Source organism: Artemia sp. Qi Xiang Cuo, chromosome 7, assembly GCF_049724085.1.
Source record: "Artemia sp. Qi Xiang Cuo chromosome 7, ASM4972408v1, whole genome shotgun sequence".
NCBI lineage: Eukaryota > Metazoa > Arthropoda > Branchiopoda > Anostraca > Artemiidae > Artemia > Artemia sp. Qi Xiang Cuo.
The window spans coordinates 77,604,111-77,620,341 of NC_142800.1; the positions used below are offsets into that span (position 1 = coordinate 77,604,111).

The window sequence follows — 16,231 nt, forward strand, 5'->3', positions numbered from 1 at the left end:
ATCAGAAATAGCCCTTGGCCTTGTTGAATATCCCTGGGATTTTCATCATCTACAATGTAAAGCTCTCTTGAGGGCCTTCTACCTATTTTGGTGGGTAGTTGAGGTGAGTGAATAAAACTTTCTGGAAAAACTCCAAGGCCTAAATACACCTGAGAAGGTACTACTGAGCTACTATGTGCACCACTTTATTTGGTATCAGTTTAGAGACCATTCTCTTCATCAGGAAATTGAGGCTATATTAACAAAAACAAAAGATACAATTTAAGTTTAGGGGTGTCTTGTTATCTGGAAAATTAATTTGCCTGTTTGAAATTACTAGGGGAATAGAATTTTCAGGAAAGAATACATGATTAAAAATATACCATACAAGAAACTGCCAAACTACTATGTCAACCTTTTCCTTATTTTCAGGGCTTGGAAGATTACATACAAAACAGGTCTATATCCCTCTGAATTCTTGCAAGAAAAGTTTTACCTTACCTTAAATTGCATTGTCCAGTGAAATAAGAAAAAATCCTGTAGAGTTGCTGGTCAGTGATGATTGGGAGCCATTGGTTTGGGGACATCCCACTCTGTTTTCCATGGTTTGGTAGACCAATTTTTATCAATGGCAATCTTGAATGCATTGACAGAGGAAGTGTTGACAGCTGCATTGGGAAGCCTGTTCCAGGGGGCCACTACTCTATTGGAGAAATATTGGTTGCAGAGTCTGTTGTGAGCTCTTTTCTGGAGCAGCTTCTTACTATGTCCTCTTGTCCTGGATCATTTGTCAAGTTGGAAAGGCTTCTGAGAAGAGGAATTGGCATTCAGTAGCTTGTAAGCCATGATGACATCAACCCTCAGTTGTCTGTAGATAAGTGTTAGGAGCTGTAGTTTGTTCAGGCAAGATGGATATTCAAGGTTCTTTCATCCATCAACAGCTTTGGTTGCATGCCATTGAACAGAGTCTATTTTCTGTTGGTCATCCTTATTCAGGGATGTGGCAACACACATCCCAAATCCCAGCAATGGTTGCACAAGATCCTTGTACAGCTTAGTCATGACTGGATGATCTGCTATGTACTGTATGCTTAGTTATTCCAAGGGTCTGAGATGCTTTGGTAACTGTTATTTGTGTGTGTTTGTTGAATTTTAATTCTTCATTGATGACTATTCCCAAATGTTTTTCAGCTGCTGAATCTCAATAGAGACACTGGAGAAATTTTTCTAAGTCCCATTTATGACAAAATTATTAATTCTGATCGTTTTTACATACATCCACAAAGTTATATTGTGCAATCGAATAGAGTCTCCGATAACAATCAAACTGGAAAGCAATCAGCCTTTAAAAGTGCTTTACGCAAAATGAAATTCTGAAATGCCATTTAGACTTGTGTTTTTTATTCAGTTACCCTTTCACTGTTACTAGGAAAGGGTCGTCCAATTTTAGTTTGGTGTTTTTATTTTAAGGTTTGGCTTTCATATTTTTACCAGTTTTATTCTGCACTGAGGACGGTCAAGCAGAGGTCTTGACCGAAATATTTGCATAATTTTTCAATTTTTTCACTGGCTGTTAATTGTCCTTGTTTCCTTTCTTCGCGATTTTTTGTTTATCATGATTAGCCAGTGTGGTCTCAGAAATTATTGACAACCCTCCCCCCCCCACAGCCCTCAGGGCAAGAGTTGTAAGTTGTACCCTGGGTGTATGTGTGGTTTCCATAGAAAGTGTTGTAGAAACTTGAAAAAGGGCTCATTCAGTTAAAAATTCACGGGGCTAGTGCCCTTTTTAATAGTCAAAACTGATTGGAGGGCAACTAACCCCCCTCTCATGCCCACCTTTTCCCCAAACACATTCAATTCAATTTATTCGAATAAAAACATAACAATAAAGATCCTAGAAGATAACTTGTTAAGGACCAAAGAAAGAAAAAAAAAATTAAAATAACACTGAAAAAAAAGATAGAATAATAAAACATGGGTAATTAAAGAAAATAGGTTAAAAATTGAAAGATTAAATTATATTATCAAGTTTTGTTACATTTTTATACAGCTTGCGAAAACTTGTGGCTAGTTCAACACTGGGGTATTTTGTTCCATTGAATAATGGATTTGTAAATGGGAGATTGCTGGGCAGCGCTAGAAACACATTTAGGGATTATAAAGGCTCTATTGGATGAACGGAGACAGTGGGCTTCCGAATTATTACTGTTACAATAGGTTTGTAGTTGAGAAGGAATATTATTGAGGAAAGCAGAGTAAGCAAGTAATAAGTTTAGTTTTTGTATGATTTGATCTAGTGGAGCTATGCCAAAATCTGAACACAAATCATGGGTTGGATATAGACTGGGAATCCGAAAAACTGCTTTAATGGCATGGTTTTAGGCAAATTTGAGTTTTTTAGTGAAGGACCGTTTTGTGTTTCCCCAAACTGATCCGCAATAAGAAAAGTAAGGAAAAATAAAGGAATAATAGAGGGTAACTAGGATGTCAGGAGGTAGAAAATAATTCACACAATTAATCATAGCTACTTGTCTCAAAATTATTGCTGTGATGTAAGAAATATGATTAGAGAAGGACAAACATGAGTCAATAAATACACCAAGAATCTTGGCAACCTCCACTTGTGGGAAGATGTTGGAGGAGTACTTGAGACCAAGAGCAGTTTGGATTACGTCTTGGTTTAGGGGGTTCTGAATAATACTATTTGACTTTTTTTGCTATTAATGGTCATGTTATTTGTAAGGCACCACGCCTGGACTCTGTTCCAAAGGACTTGGACAGAGGCTATTGCCGATGGTAAATTGGTGCCGGTGGTGAAGAAGTTGCTGTCATCAGCAAATAGTACAGGATACACTGAAGGGCCCAGGTCCATAACAAGATCATTGATATATAGGAGAAATAAAATAGGGCCTAGAACGGAGCCTTGCAGGACACCCCACCAAACAAATAAGGGCTGAGAGGATACTCCACCTAAGCTTACACTCTGTACCCTTCCAGATAGGTAAGAATCAAACCAAGAGAGGGGTACACCACGAATACCGTAACTGTTTAATTTTTTTATTAAAATACTATGATCGACCATGTCAAAGGCCTTAGAAAAATCCAAAAACAAACCCAATACAGTTTTTATAAGGTCGAGTTGTGAGTGTATGAACTTTGTGGCGTCAATTAGAACATGAGAAGTGGAAAATATCGTCCGAAAGCCATATTGGTGTGAAGAAGTCAAGAAAAAGTAGTGTTGACTGCCAAACAAACAGGGAGACAGACGTCTGAAGATGACTCTCTTGAGCAATTTGGATGTGATAAAGAGAATTGATATTGAACGATAATTCCGTATCTCAGTTGGATTGTCCTTTTTAAGAACTGGGATAACAATGGCTAACTTTAGTAAATCAGGGAAAACTCCGTGGGTTAAAGATAGGTTGGCAATATGCATGATGGGCTCGCAAACAAAAGGAGATATGGTCTTCAGGAGTTTATTACTTAATCCAAGACAGTCAGCTGTAAAACTATTAGGAAGGGAACCAATGATTTGAAGTACCTCATTGCTATCAGTTGGGCAGAAAAATATGGATCTAGAATTGAAGCAAGGGAATACAGCCTGTACGGAGGAGCGGGAGTCAGTATGAGGAACATTAGAAAAATAATTATTAAATGCGTCAGGTGCATGTAAAGGGTCAATTAATTTATCATTTGTGTCTTTAAGGCGAATAAGTATAGACTTTGATTTTCTATTTTTGAGAGTATATCATTAATGGTGGACCAAATCTTTTTCAGGTTTCCTTTGCAATTGAGAATTTTTGTATATTAATAATTTTTCTTTGCTTCACGGATGAGTTTAGTGTATAAGTTTTTATAATTTTTATAATTTGAAAGGTCAATATCACTACTGGTCTTACAGACTAACTTATATAATTTGTTTTTACTATATGAGGAGACAATGAGGCTATGTGACATCCAGGGACATATAGGGATAGTTTTCTGGTTATGTTTAAGAATAGGAAAAGTTGAATGGATAATATCACTAAGCCGTTGAGCAAAATCATTTGTGGCACAATTAGCCACTTGACCATTTAAAACATCAGACTCGTTAGTGGTTCTTAGGCAATTGATAAAATTGGTCGTATTTGCAGAGCTGTAGTTCCTAGTAGGTGTTGGGATATTAATTCTAGAGCGTAGAGGTAGTGGTTGTGAAGGTAGTGACAAGTAAATAGGAAAATGGTCTGACAGATCCGAAAATATTATATTTGAGGACAGGTCATTTCCCAGGGAAGTGGATACAAAAATGTTATCAATTAATGTTGAAGTTGATCTCACAGGATTGACTCTACTGGGGTTAAAAATTGTGGGTAGAAGACCACTCACGGTTACCAATTCAAAAAAAGTGTCAGATTCAATATTTTTACCAACATTGAGTAGGTTACAATTAAAGTCCCCAAGAACTATTGCCTTTTTATGGGGTAGATTAATAAAATTAGAAAAATCATCAAACAGATTACAAAAACATGAGGTCGGAAATGGTGGAGGTTTATAAAATAAGGAGAGTATATAGGCGTTTTGGCCGATAACTATGTTAACAATTATTGAATAAATACATCTGAGATTTATTTGTGTAGAGAAAATAGATTCGCACTTTGATATCCTGATAAAATTTACATTCGAACAGATGTAAAGTGAGATGCCCCCAGAACACTTTGTCAATCTCCTGGGCATATGGATTATTTGGTAACCAGGGAGTGAAAAATCACTAGTGTCATCATTATCGGAAAGCCATGTCTCTGTTAATCCTATTACGTCAAAAGGGCAGACACCATTGAATGAAGTTAAATCTTTGAACTTGAGCCACTTATCCCGGATGCTTCTGATGTTGAAAAAAAGAACATTAAGGGAATTATTAATAACTAGTTTTGGTTTCACATTGGTAGCAAAATCGAGAATATCAAGGTATTTACAACTAGCATGAGTTAAGGTACCATTGGGGCTGCTTATAGGGTTGGCGTACTGATTACTTTCTATATCGGAATAATTAAAAGCAATGTTATTAGAAAGGGATAAATTAGTTAAAAACGAAAAGTCACACATTAATTAGTCGTCAGGCATTCTTGTTGGGTATCATCTTGCTTGGGTTTTGTTTTGAACTTCATCCTCGCCCAAAGCGACTTGGTGAGGGGTCGTAAATTTGTGTGTTACTGTGTTGGTCGGCTTTTTCTTTTTTTTTTTTTTTTTTTTTGCTATGGCTTGGTGCTTCTATCATCGTTTCAAGTGCTGGTGATTCTTTCAAATTTCTAGGGGACTTGGTAACAGTCGGGATCGTAGAAAATGTTGAGTCAGAATGACATTCCATGCCTTCCTTGAAGGATAAAAGTTAGACCGTAGCTTTTTGCCAGATTTCCTCTCCTAGGAGTATAGTAATGGCCTTTTTTTAAGGATATTTTTCAGTTCAACTGGTTCACTGCCAACCTCGATAAGATGGGAAACTGCGAGGTATGTGGCTAACCTTTGCCATTCTTGATTGTGATGATGAATAACTTGTGGATGTTATAAAACTGGAAGTTGGGAAGAGGAAGGCTGCGATTTGGCCTCAAGTTGAGGAAATTGAGTGGACCATTAGGTAAATGAGAAGCCTTTATCTATTGGGGGTGGGACCTTTTTACTCTGGTTCTTTAAAACTTCAGTTTGGCTGTTTAAGGGTCGACTTGGAGTTGGTTGTCTAGGGATTGTAGCGGCTACAATGGAGTAGGGCAAGTTTAATCTCACAAAGGTTCGGAGGATCTCGGCTCTCTTATGATAGGCTGGACAAAGTTGCTTCTCAAGTGCCGTGTGCTCCTTATTATTACAATTTTTACAGTAGGCGTCTTTCTTGGTGCAATTATCTGTAACATGGCTAGGTTTACCACATTTTCGACATGATTGGAGTGACTGTTTACAATTATTTTTGCTATGACCATGAGCTAGGCAAATTGCACATTGCCTAGGGGCTTTGGTTTATAGGACTTATGGTGAAGGGCCATACCATACAGAAAAACTTCTCTTTGCAACTCATTTTTGCATACAATGAGCACTAAGATTACCATCATTTTTCAAGCTGAGTCTTGTGGCAGTTGTTGGTTGGACGGGATGACCCGAAGAATCCAGTAGTTCAGCTGTAAATTCCTCTATTTGTATACTGGTGTCAACACCATAAACCACGTATTTATACGACGTTTCTACTTCTTTTGAAGTGGCAAAGATTTTGGAACCCTCAACGATTAATTCCTTGGACCTTGAAAGGACCGAATCTGCGGCCTTGTGAAAGGTAAAATAAAAATCTATCAGACCATCTTTCAGGAAAACTACTCCAAAAGTTGAGTTAGCTAGTAGAAAGATAGGCTTTCTAATATCCATTAACTGCTCTCTAGTAAAGGGTCCACCACTTGTTTTCTTGATGGTCACAATGTAATAGTATGGCTGATTTAAAGACCTAGGAAGCAATTCAATTGGTTGGGAATCATCAGGAAGTGATATAATCTCGGGTTGGAGTTCTTCAGGGGATGATCTAATTGTATAATTTTTTCTTTTTTTGCAAGGGGTGTCACTAGTCAATAGGGCGTTAAGGAATAGTCGGGCTTGTGTCCCCTGATGTTATTGTTTTTAGTTAGACATAGGATTCGGGGGTATGGTTCGAGGGAATGGGCTGTTGTTGGGAATGACCGGTAAAAAATCTATGTCTTTTTTAGGAGGGTCATGTTTGGCAAAAATTAGATCTTTGTAACTAAAGATTCCGCAACTTGTTTCTTTTATTTTTCAGAACTATGATTCAGATCCTTTAATCAATTTATAAAGAATTAAGGTCAGTAATATCACTTAGGAAAGTCCAGGGACATGCACGGTCTGTAAATGTTCAAGTTACACACGGGGAATTTCGACTGGCAAATACCAAGAGTAAAAACACCAATTAGATGTTAACACAGCGGAAGCAAGTTCATAACTAACTTTTGACATCCAATCAAAATTTTTAGATAGCCATTTTGTTCAACATAGTTGTAAATTTGGAAATTAGGTCTTTAAGGATGACACCCCCCCACAGCCCTCAGGGCAAGGGTCGTGAGTTATGCCCTGGGAGCGTATAAGGTTTTTATAGAAAGCATTGTCGTAAAAACTTCATAGAGGGCTCACTCAATTTGAAATTGAATCGGCTAGTGCCCTTTTTATAGTTGAAAGTAATTGGAGGGTAACTAACACTCCTCTCACGCCTATCATTTCCCAAAACACATGCAATCAAAATTTTGAGATATTCATTTTGTTCAACATAGTTCAAAGTCCAGAAATTATGTCTTAGAGGATGACACTCCCCTCAGAGCCCTCAGGGCAAGGGTTGTAAGCTATGCCCTAGGGGCATATACGGTTGTTATAGAAAGTGTTGTTGTAGAAACTTCAAAAAAAGCTCATTGGATTGGAAATTGAAAGGGCTAGTGCTCTTTTTAATAGTTGGAAGTCAGTGGAGAGCAACTAACTCCCCTCTCGTGCCCACCATTTCCCCAAACACATCAAATCCAAGATTTTGAGATAGGCATTTCCTGCAACATAGCTGAAAGATCTGGAAATTAGGTCTGTGAGGATGAAAACCCCCCAAACCTCTCAGGGCAAGGGTTGTAAGTTATGCCTAGGGGCTTATAAGGTTTTTATAGAAAGTGTTTTTGTAGAAACTTCAAAAAGGACCAGTTTGATTGGAAATTGAACAATCGAATGAGTCCCCTCTAAAGTTTATATAACCACCCATTCTATAAAAATCTTACAACTTATCAATGGGTAACTTGCATAATTTCCCCCTTGCCCCCAGGCTGTGATTGTGATGGGTTTTGTCAATCCTGTAGGCATGGTTATTTGATATTTGAATTATTTTTCAACAAAATTTCATCTCAAAATTTCAATCAGATGAATTTTTGGAAAGAGTGTGTCTGTGGCTTGTTTTCCTTCAATCACTTTTGCCTTTTAAAAAGGGCACTTACAATTTATAATGAAATGAGCCCCCTTTGCAGTTTATACTACAACTGCTTCTAAAAGAAACAAAAGGGTCAATATAGAGAATTTAGAGGAGAGTATCAATGTTGACAGATAACAGCAATTGAAGCAAAGCTTAGCAGAGACTCTGGAAGTATATGAAGCTGATATGGGGGGTTTGAGGTATTATGTTAAGAGATGACATGTGAGAAATTATAGTTGAAAATATATAGATATTATAAATATGTATAGAATGCTAAGATAAATAAAAAAAAATATGTCACATGATAGAGTATTACTATTGTTGACTGTAAAAAATGAAGAAAAGCAACTAGAGGCACATACAAAATTGGGAAATTCAAGAAGAAAAAGTTAGTGCAAGACTTTGGCTCACACGAGGACTCACTTGTACAGAGTCTGCCCTCTTGGAACCTTTTCTCTTCTACAGTTGTTGAATGACTCATGTATGCCAGTCTTTGGGATGATCTTTAAAATCCCATATTGTATTTAAAAGTATTTTTGATCAAACTGGGGATTTTTGAATTTCCAAGTGAAATTTCATAAAAAGTGGGTCTTTCCAATTAAAAAGGACACCTCAAGTAAGTTAGTGTCAACAGACCTCATGGGATAGAACCTATGCTGGCTGTTTGGCATTATTACCTTAATTTTACATTTTGGAACAATTAAAGTCCATACAGGATCTGTTGTGCTCTGGGTCAATGATGGCAAAGTTTTTTCACTGTGTTAGGGCCCAGTGACACGCAATAAGAGATGTCTGCAGGAGAGATGCAATTTAAGCCCAAAGTGGCATCAGCCTCCTAGCAAGACACTCATTATGATGAAGTTGGCACCAGTCGGTAGTTGAGTGGGATGGACGGTCCCAATCATATTTCCATGGCTTGTCATTCCATTCCTTGTCCAGTCTGGACTTGAAGGACGCAGCCGTGGGTGCAGTTGCCGTTTCAGCTTGAAGGCTATGCCAATCCTTGAAAACACGCTCGGAGAAGATTATGTACTCTAAATTATACTTGTTAGTGATAGGGAGAATTTGTGTGGATGTGGGTGAGTGATGAAGGTGACTTAGCTGATCATGTACATCCCAATCCCAATCAGAAATAGGAGTTGGGGGGGGGGGGGGGTTCTAGTTAAGTTTATTTTTTAAGGCAGGAAAGGTTAGACATCTAGGGCAAAGGCACCAATGAATCGACAGTTTTGTAAAAAACCAGTTTTTCTACTCTAGAAGTCTTAATTTAAAGACTTTCGGTACGAAAAGGGTGTCAGTATGTAAGAAAAACATCTAGGAATCTAGCTGTTTGATGAGAAATTTGAACTTTTGTCTGGAAAGTGATAATAAAGTCCAATTTTCCGAAATTAAAGCATTTTCACCTGCAAATTCGACACAACAAAAAAGTTACCTGTTTTCAACGCAAGTCGGAACCCAATTCAACACCCGTATTGGGTGTCGAACTGATGATTCGACAGTTTATTTAAAAAACCAGTTTTTCTACTCTAGAAGTCTTAATTTAAAGACTTTCAGTTTGAAAAGGGTTTCAGTATGTAGGAAAAACATCTAGGAATCTAACCGTTTGATGATAAGTTTGAAGTTTTGTCTGGAAAAGGTACAAAACTCCAATTTTCCGAAATTAGAGCATTTTCACCTACAAATTCGACACAACAAAAAAGTTACCTGTTTTCGACGCAAGTCGGAACCCAATTCGACACTCGTCTAAATACTTGGGGAATACTTGTGGGCGGAACCTGGTGTATTTGACACGTATATTAGAACTAGAGGCAACTAGAATTAGAACGAAAAGCAACTAGAGGCACATACAAAATTGGGAAATTCAAGAAGAAAAAGTTAGTGCAAGACTTTGGCTCACACGAGGACTCACTTGTACAGAGTCTGCCCTCTTGGAACCTTTTCTCTTCTACAGTTGTTGAATGACTCATGTATGCCAGTCTTTGGGATGATCTTTAAAATCCCATATTGTATTTAAAAGTATTTTTGATCAAACTGGGGATTTTTGAATTTCCAAGTGAAATTTCATAAAAAGTGGGTCTTTCCAATTAAAAAGGACACCTCAAGTAAGTTAGTGTCAACAGACCTCATGGGATAGAACCTATGCTGGCTGTTTGGCATTATTACCTTAATTTTACATTTTGGAACAATTAAGGTCCATACAGGATCTGTTGTGCTCTGGGTCAATGATGGCAAAGTTTTTTCACTGTGTTAGGGCCCAGTGACACGCAATAAGAGATGTCTGCAGGAGAGATGCAATTTAAGCCCAAAGTGGCATCAGCCTCCTAGCAAGACACTCATTATGATGAAGTTGGCACCAGTCGGTAGTTGAGTGGGATGGACGGTCCCAATCATATTTCCATGGCTTGTCATTCCATTCCTTGTCCAGTCTGGACTTGAAGGACGCAGCCGTGGGTGCAGTTGCCGTTTCAGCTTGAAGGCTATGCCAATCCTTGAAAACACGCTCGGAGAAGATTATGTACTCTAAATTATACTTGTTAGTGATAGGGAGAATTTGTGTGGATGTGGGTGAGTGATGAAGGTGACTTAGCTGATCATGTACATCCCAATCCCAATCAGAAATAGGAGTTGGGGGGGGGGGGGGTTAGAGTGAATTGGCTTTTTGAAGGCAGGAAAGGTGAAACATCTATGGCAAAGGCACCAATGAATCGACAGTTTTGTAAAAAACCAGTTTTTCTACTCTAGAAGTCTTAATTTAAAGACTTTCGGTTTAAAAAGAGTGTCAGTATATAAAAAAAGCATCTAGGAATCTAAATGTGTGATTAGAAGTTTGAAGTTTTGTCTGAAAAGGGTACAAAACTCCATTTTAAGACATTAAAACATATTCACATACAAATTCGACACAACAAAAAAGTTATCTGTTTTCAAGGCAAGTCGGAACCCAATTCGACACCCGTATTGGGTGTCGAACTGATGATTCGACAGTTTATTTAAAAAACCAGTTTTTCTACTCTAGAAGTCTTAATTTGAAGACTTTTGGTTTGAAAAGGGTTTCAGTGTGTAGGAAAAACATCTAGGAATCTAACCGTTTGATGATAAGTTTGATGTTTTGTCTGGAAATGGTACAAAACTCCAATTTTCCGAAATTAGAGCTTTTTCACCTGCAAATTCGACACACCAAAAAAGCTACTTGTTTTCGACGCAAATCGGACCCCAATTTGACACTCGTCTAGATACTTGGGGAATACTTCTGGGTGGATCCTGGTGTATTTGACATATATTTGCTTGTTTCTTTGTTTTTCTTCTACTTCATTTAATGTATAAAAGACTATGGAGAAAGTAGAAGTAATAAAACTAACAAAATTGTTTCAAGTATGTAGTATTTGGTATAACAAAATCGGTACAAAAAATTTTAATATACATTATTAAATACAAATAGTATTTAGCATAACAAAATTGTTTCACTAGCATTTCGGAAGGGATAGGGTCTAGGAAAGCGGGAGTGGATTTCAAGCAATTTAAGAAGTTTATTTGATTTAGTGGATTTTATTTTCATATGCAGATTCTTAGTTTCGTCCAAAACATAGGCCTACGCATCACTTCATATAAGATTTTGTATTCAATAAAATTTGTATTTTTTATTTGGATGAAGGATAAATAAGGGTATAATCTAAAAAAATCTGGGGGGGGGCAAAATCAGGTCTGGGGGGCAACTGCCCCCCTGCCCCATAGCAATTTATGCCCCTGCATGGTATGAGGCCAAGTGGCAGTTCCTCAGATGATGGAAAAATCCAGTGTCTGTAAGTAAAACTTCAAAGTTTAAAAAAAAAACTTTTGTTTAAATGTTCTTTCATCTGAAATATTATTAGAAATAATAATCATCAAAATCTCTTGTTGCGCAGAAAGTACCCGTAAATTCGACAGCTATGGTGTCTATGGTTTCGTCAGTGGGTCCTGGAATTTCAACACGTATTATTTGTCATCTGTTTTAAACGTTCAGTGATGTTTTGACAAAGTCGGGTATATTTTGAGAGGGTCCGTTGTTTTCTGTACAAAATTTTGACAAGGTTACTACAAGATATTTTTCAAAGAAATAACTCCCTTGATAGAAGCCAATGTTTGAACTTGAATGCGGCTGAAGGAACATTTTTATTCCACCTGGAATTCCACTACATTGAACAAGAATTTTCGACACTTGGAGCCTAGTTTTGACAATACAATTTCCGTTGCCAGTTTCATTTAATTTTATCAAGAAAAAGCTAATGTGGCTACACTTCAGAGAAGATCAGATGTATCTCGACACATTGGAGCTTATCCCAACTTTTTCTTGCTATAAATAATCAAGTAATGACAGTTTGAACATTACATACCTGAAAAATTGTCGGGAGCTCCTTTCGTGTCAAAAACAGGAAACTGACCAAATTGAATGTTCTTTTCTTATCTGGATGTACCGGATATAGTGTCCACGTTTTGCACCGTCGAAATATAATGACGGCTCCAAGAGATGGTGCTCTAAGTCACGGTTAAGCAGAGCTATCCCGTTTTGAAGGAAAATTTCGACAGTGGTTCTGAAATTGCACTGTCGAATCATCGGTGCCTTTACCCTATGTCTTTTTCAGAAGGTTCCTTTGTGTCAGACATGAGCTATTTGGAACTAAAAACCTCACCTCTTATTTCTTTCACTGTTCAGAACTATAATTCAAATACTATAATCCAATTAACAAGAACCAAGGTCACTAATATCACTTAGGAAAGTCCAGGGACATGCACAGCCTGTAAATGTTCAAGTTACACACGGGGAATTTCGACTGGCAAATACCAAGAGTAAAAACACCAATTAGATGTTAACACAGCGGAAGCAAGTTCATAACTAACTTTTGACATCCAATCAAAATTTTTAGATAGCCATTTTGTTCAACATAGTTGTAAATTTGGAAATTAGGTCTTTAAGGTTGACACCCCCCCCCCCCCCCACAGCCCTCAGGGCAAGGGTCGTGAGTTATGCCCTGGGAGCGTATAAGGTTTTTATAGAAAGCATTGTCGTAAAAACTTCGTAGAGGGCTCACTCGATTTGAAATTGAATTGGCTAGTGCCCTTTTTATAGTTGAAAGTAATTGGAGGGTAACTAACCTTCCTCTCACGCCTATCATTTCCCAAAACACATGCAATCAAAATTTTGAGATATTCATTTTGTTCAACATAGTTCAAAGTCCAGAAATTATGTCTTAGAGGATGACACTCCCCTCAGAGCCCTCAGGGCAAGGGTTGTAAGCTATGCCCTAGGGGCATATACGGTTGTTATAGAAAGTGTTGTTGTAGAAACTTCAAAAAAAGCTCATTGGATTGGAAATTGAAAGGGCTAGTGCTCTTTTTAATAGTTGGAAGTCAGTGGAGAGCAACTAACTCCCCTCTCGTGCCCACCATTTCCCCAAACACATCAAATCCAAGATTTTGAGATAGGCATTTCCTGCAACATAGCTGAAAGATCTGGAAATTAGGTCTGTGAGGATGAACCCCCCCCCAAACCTCTCAGGGCAAGGGTTGTAAGTTATGCCCTAGGGGCTTATAAGGTTCTTATAGAAAGCGTTTTTGTAGAAACTTCAAAAAGGACCAGTTTGATTGGAAATTGAACAATCGAATGAGCCCCCTCTAAAGTTTATATAACCACCCATTCCATAAAAATCTTACAACTTATCAATGGGTAACTTGCATAATTTCCCCCTTGCCCCCAGGCTGTGATTGTGATGGGTTTTGTCAATCCTGTAGGCATGGTTATTTGATATTTGAATTATTTTTCAACAAAATTTCATCTCAAAATTTCAATCACATGAATTTTTGGAAAGAGTGTGTCTGGGGCTTGTTTTTCTTCAATAACTTTTGCCTTTTAAAAAGGGCACTTACAATTTATAATCAAATGAGCCCCCTTTGCAGTTTATACTACAACTGCTTCTAAAAGAAACAAAAGGGTCAATGTAGAGAATTTAGAGGAGAGTATCAGTGTTGACAGATAACAGCAATTGAAGCAAAGCTTAGCAGAGACTATGGAAGTATATGAAGCTGATATGGGGGGTTTGAGGTTTTATGTTAAGAGATGACATGTGAGAAATTATAGTAGAAAATATATAGATATTATAATTATGTATAGAATGCTAAGATAAATAAAAAAAAATATGTCACATGATAGAGTATTACTGTCGTTGACTGTAAAAAAGGAAGAAAAACAACTAGAGGCACATACAAAATTGGGAAATTCAAGAAGAAAAAGTTAGTGCAAGACTTTGGCTCACACGAGGACTCACTTGTACAGAGTCTGCCCTCTTGGAACCTTTTCTCTTCTACAGTTGTTGAATGACTCATGTATGCCAGTCTTTTGGATGATCTTTAAAATCCCATACTTGTTAGAGATAGGGAGAATTTGTGTGGATGTGGGTGAGTGATGAAGGTGACTTAGCTGATCATGTACATCCCAATCTGTGTGTCATGGCTTTTTGTAGCAGTAATTGGTTTCTGGCTGAATCCCAAATCCCACTGCTTGGTTGGAGAAGGATTTGTTTTGCAGCTCTTTGCTGTCATGTTTCCTGTAGACTTTTATTGAATTTCCTTGTACCCTTGAAAAGCTATCCAATTAGAATAGACTTGGGATGATACCATGATTTTAGTCAGGTTGTCGGTCATTAATTATCTTGCCCACATTATCTTGCCATTGGTGCTTGAAAGATGGTGTTTTCAGCTTCCAAAGTTGGAATATGAATGTGTATGTTGGAGACACTTCGTGCATTTTATAGCTAGTTGCTCAACAAATTCCAAAGTTGCTTGATATCACTTATTGATTGGGATAACAATGTACGTTCTGAATTCTTATTTTGGTTAGATCTAAATCTTTAGGAGATTGGTGACCTATTGCAGAACGCTTTCTTTCCTGTACTAAAAGTCTTAGATAGATAGATAGTTTTAATCTTACATGATAGTTTTAATCTTGCTAGTGAAGTCAATTCGGTTATTGACAAATGCTTCCAAATCTTGTTCAGCTTGGCCATTAACAATAAAACTTCAATAGTTTTATTCTTGCAAATCAAGTCAATTTGGTTGTTGACCATTTCAAATGTTCTTCAGCTTGGCCCTTGACAAGTGGTTGTTTTGAGCTGTCTTTGTATTCCATGAAGTACTGGCACTGGGTATTATTTTTTCTGAAGTGGATGACTATAGACTTTGGGTATTGTATTCAAGTGACCAACCTCTTGCCCAATTAGTGAGTGCATCATGGTTGGTTTGGATCACTTTAGTGTATTGGAGGCTGTTGATAGGGCCAATTATTATGGACTCAACAGTTTACAGGCTAATCTTGTCTTTATATTTAGGGGTGCATCATTAAATAAAATCAGGCCCAAAACTGTCCCCTGAGAGACCCCACTTTCAATATTAGCTGATTCAGAGGAGAATTTGCTCTACCGTCCTCCAATAACTTTACAATCCATTTCCTTTCTGTTAGAAATCGCACCATTAAGGTCCATTAAGTATCATGTTGACCAGGAATGTCTTTTCTATAATTTGTGTTGCTTACTCATACTTATTCATTTATATATCTGAAAACCTGTTGTACAAAAAAGGAAAAAGACAGAGTGTAAATAAAAGAAAAGACACTAATCACAAAACGAATTGCTAAAATACTTTTATAAAATCCAGGTAAGGACCAAGATCGAGCTTCAACAATTGAAAAAAGAATAACATTTTAAAACTTAACCAATACTTAGGTAATTTATTGGCTCAGTACCAAAGTCCAAAGACTGCTTAAGTTCTTTAATCAAATGCTATATGCAGCTGTAGTGAGGTTATAAATGCTGACTTCTAATGAACATGAATTAAAGGTCAAGGGGGGGATTAAAGAATAGATTAATTATGGTTGAAACTATGCTAGCTTGGTGATAGTAGATTGCTATTGTATTCACTATGATGGTTGTATTTGCTATTTTTTCAAGAAATTTCCCAAATGCGAAGATGGTAGTTGTCCCTGGTGTTAGGCTCATCTCTGTTGCCATCTTTCTGTATTAGGTTAGTGTAGCCTTTGTTCCAATCTTATGGGATGTATATTGTGTTGAGGGATTTCTGAAGTAGTTATATAAGAGAATCTGTCAGTTATGTATGGGTCTCTTTTAGGAACTGCAGGAGAATTCCATTTCGGTTGATATTCTTGAGTTGAACATCTAAGCCAGATGTGGTAATATTAATGGAAGACACACTTCTTGTGATGTCACACTGTGGGGGATCTGAGAGTGGAGTTTAGATTATCTGCAG

The 16,231-nt window shown here is 37.4% G+C and overlaps 1 protein-coding gene across 6 annotated transcripts in view; it reads left to right on the forward strand.

The window, feature by feature from the left end:
* Positions 1-16,231, forward strand: part of LOC148950712 (RNA 2',3'-cyclic phosphatase ANGEL2-like) — a 45,219-nt gene that overhangs the window by 13,072 nt on the left and 15,916 nt on the right. Inside the window, exon 1 of one of the 6 annotated variants that reach the window (XM_089092586.1) lies at positions 5,507-5,590. The exons of the other annotated variants lie outside the window; for them this stretch is intronic. The gene's annotated coding sequence lies outside the window, so the exon portion shown is untranslated. Of the gene's footprint in view, positions 1-5,506; positions 5,591-16,231 lie in introns of those variants that run through there. 6 annotated transcript variants of the gene reach the window in all.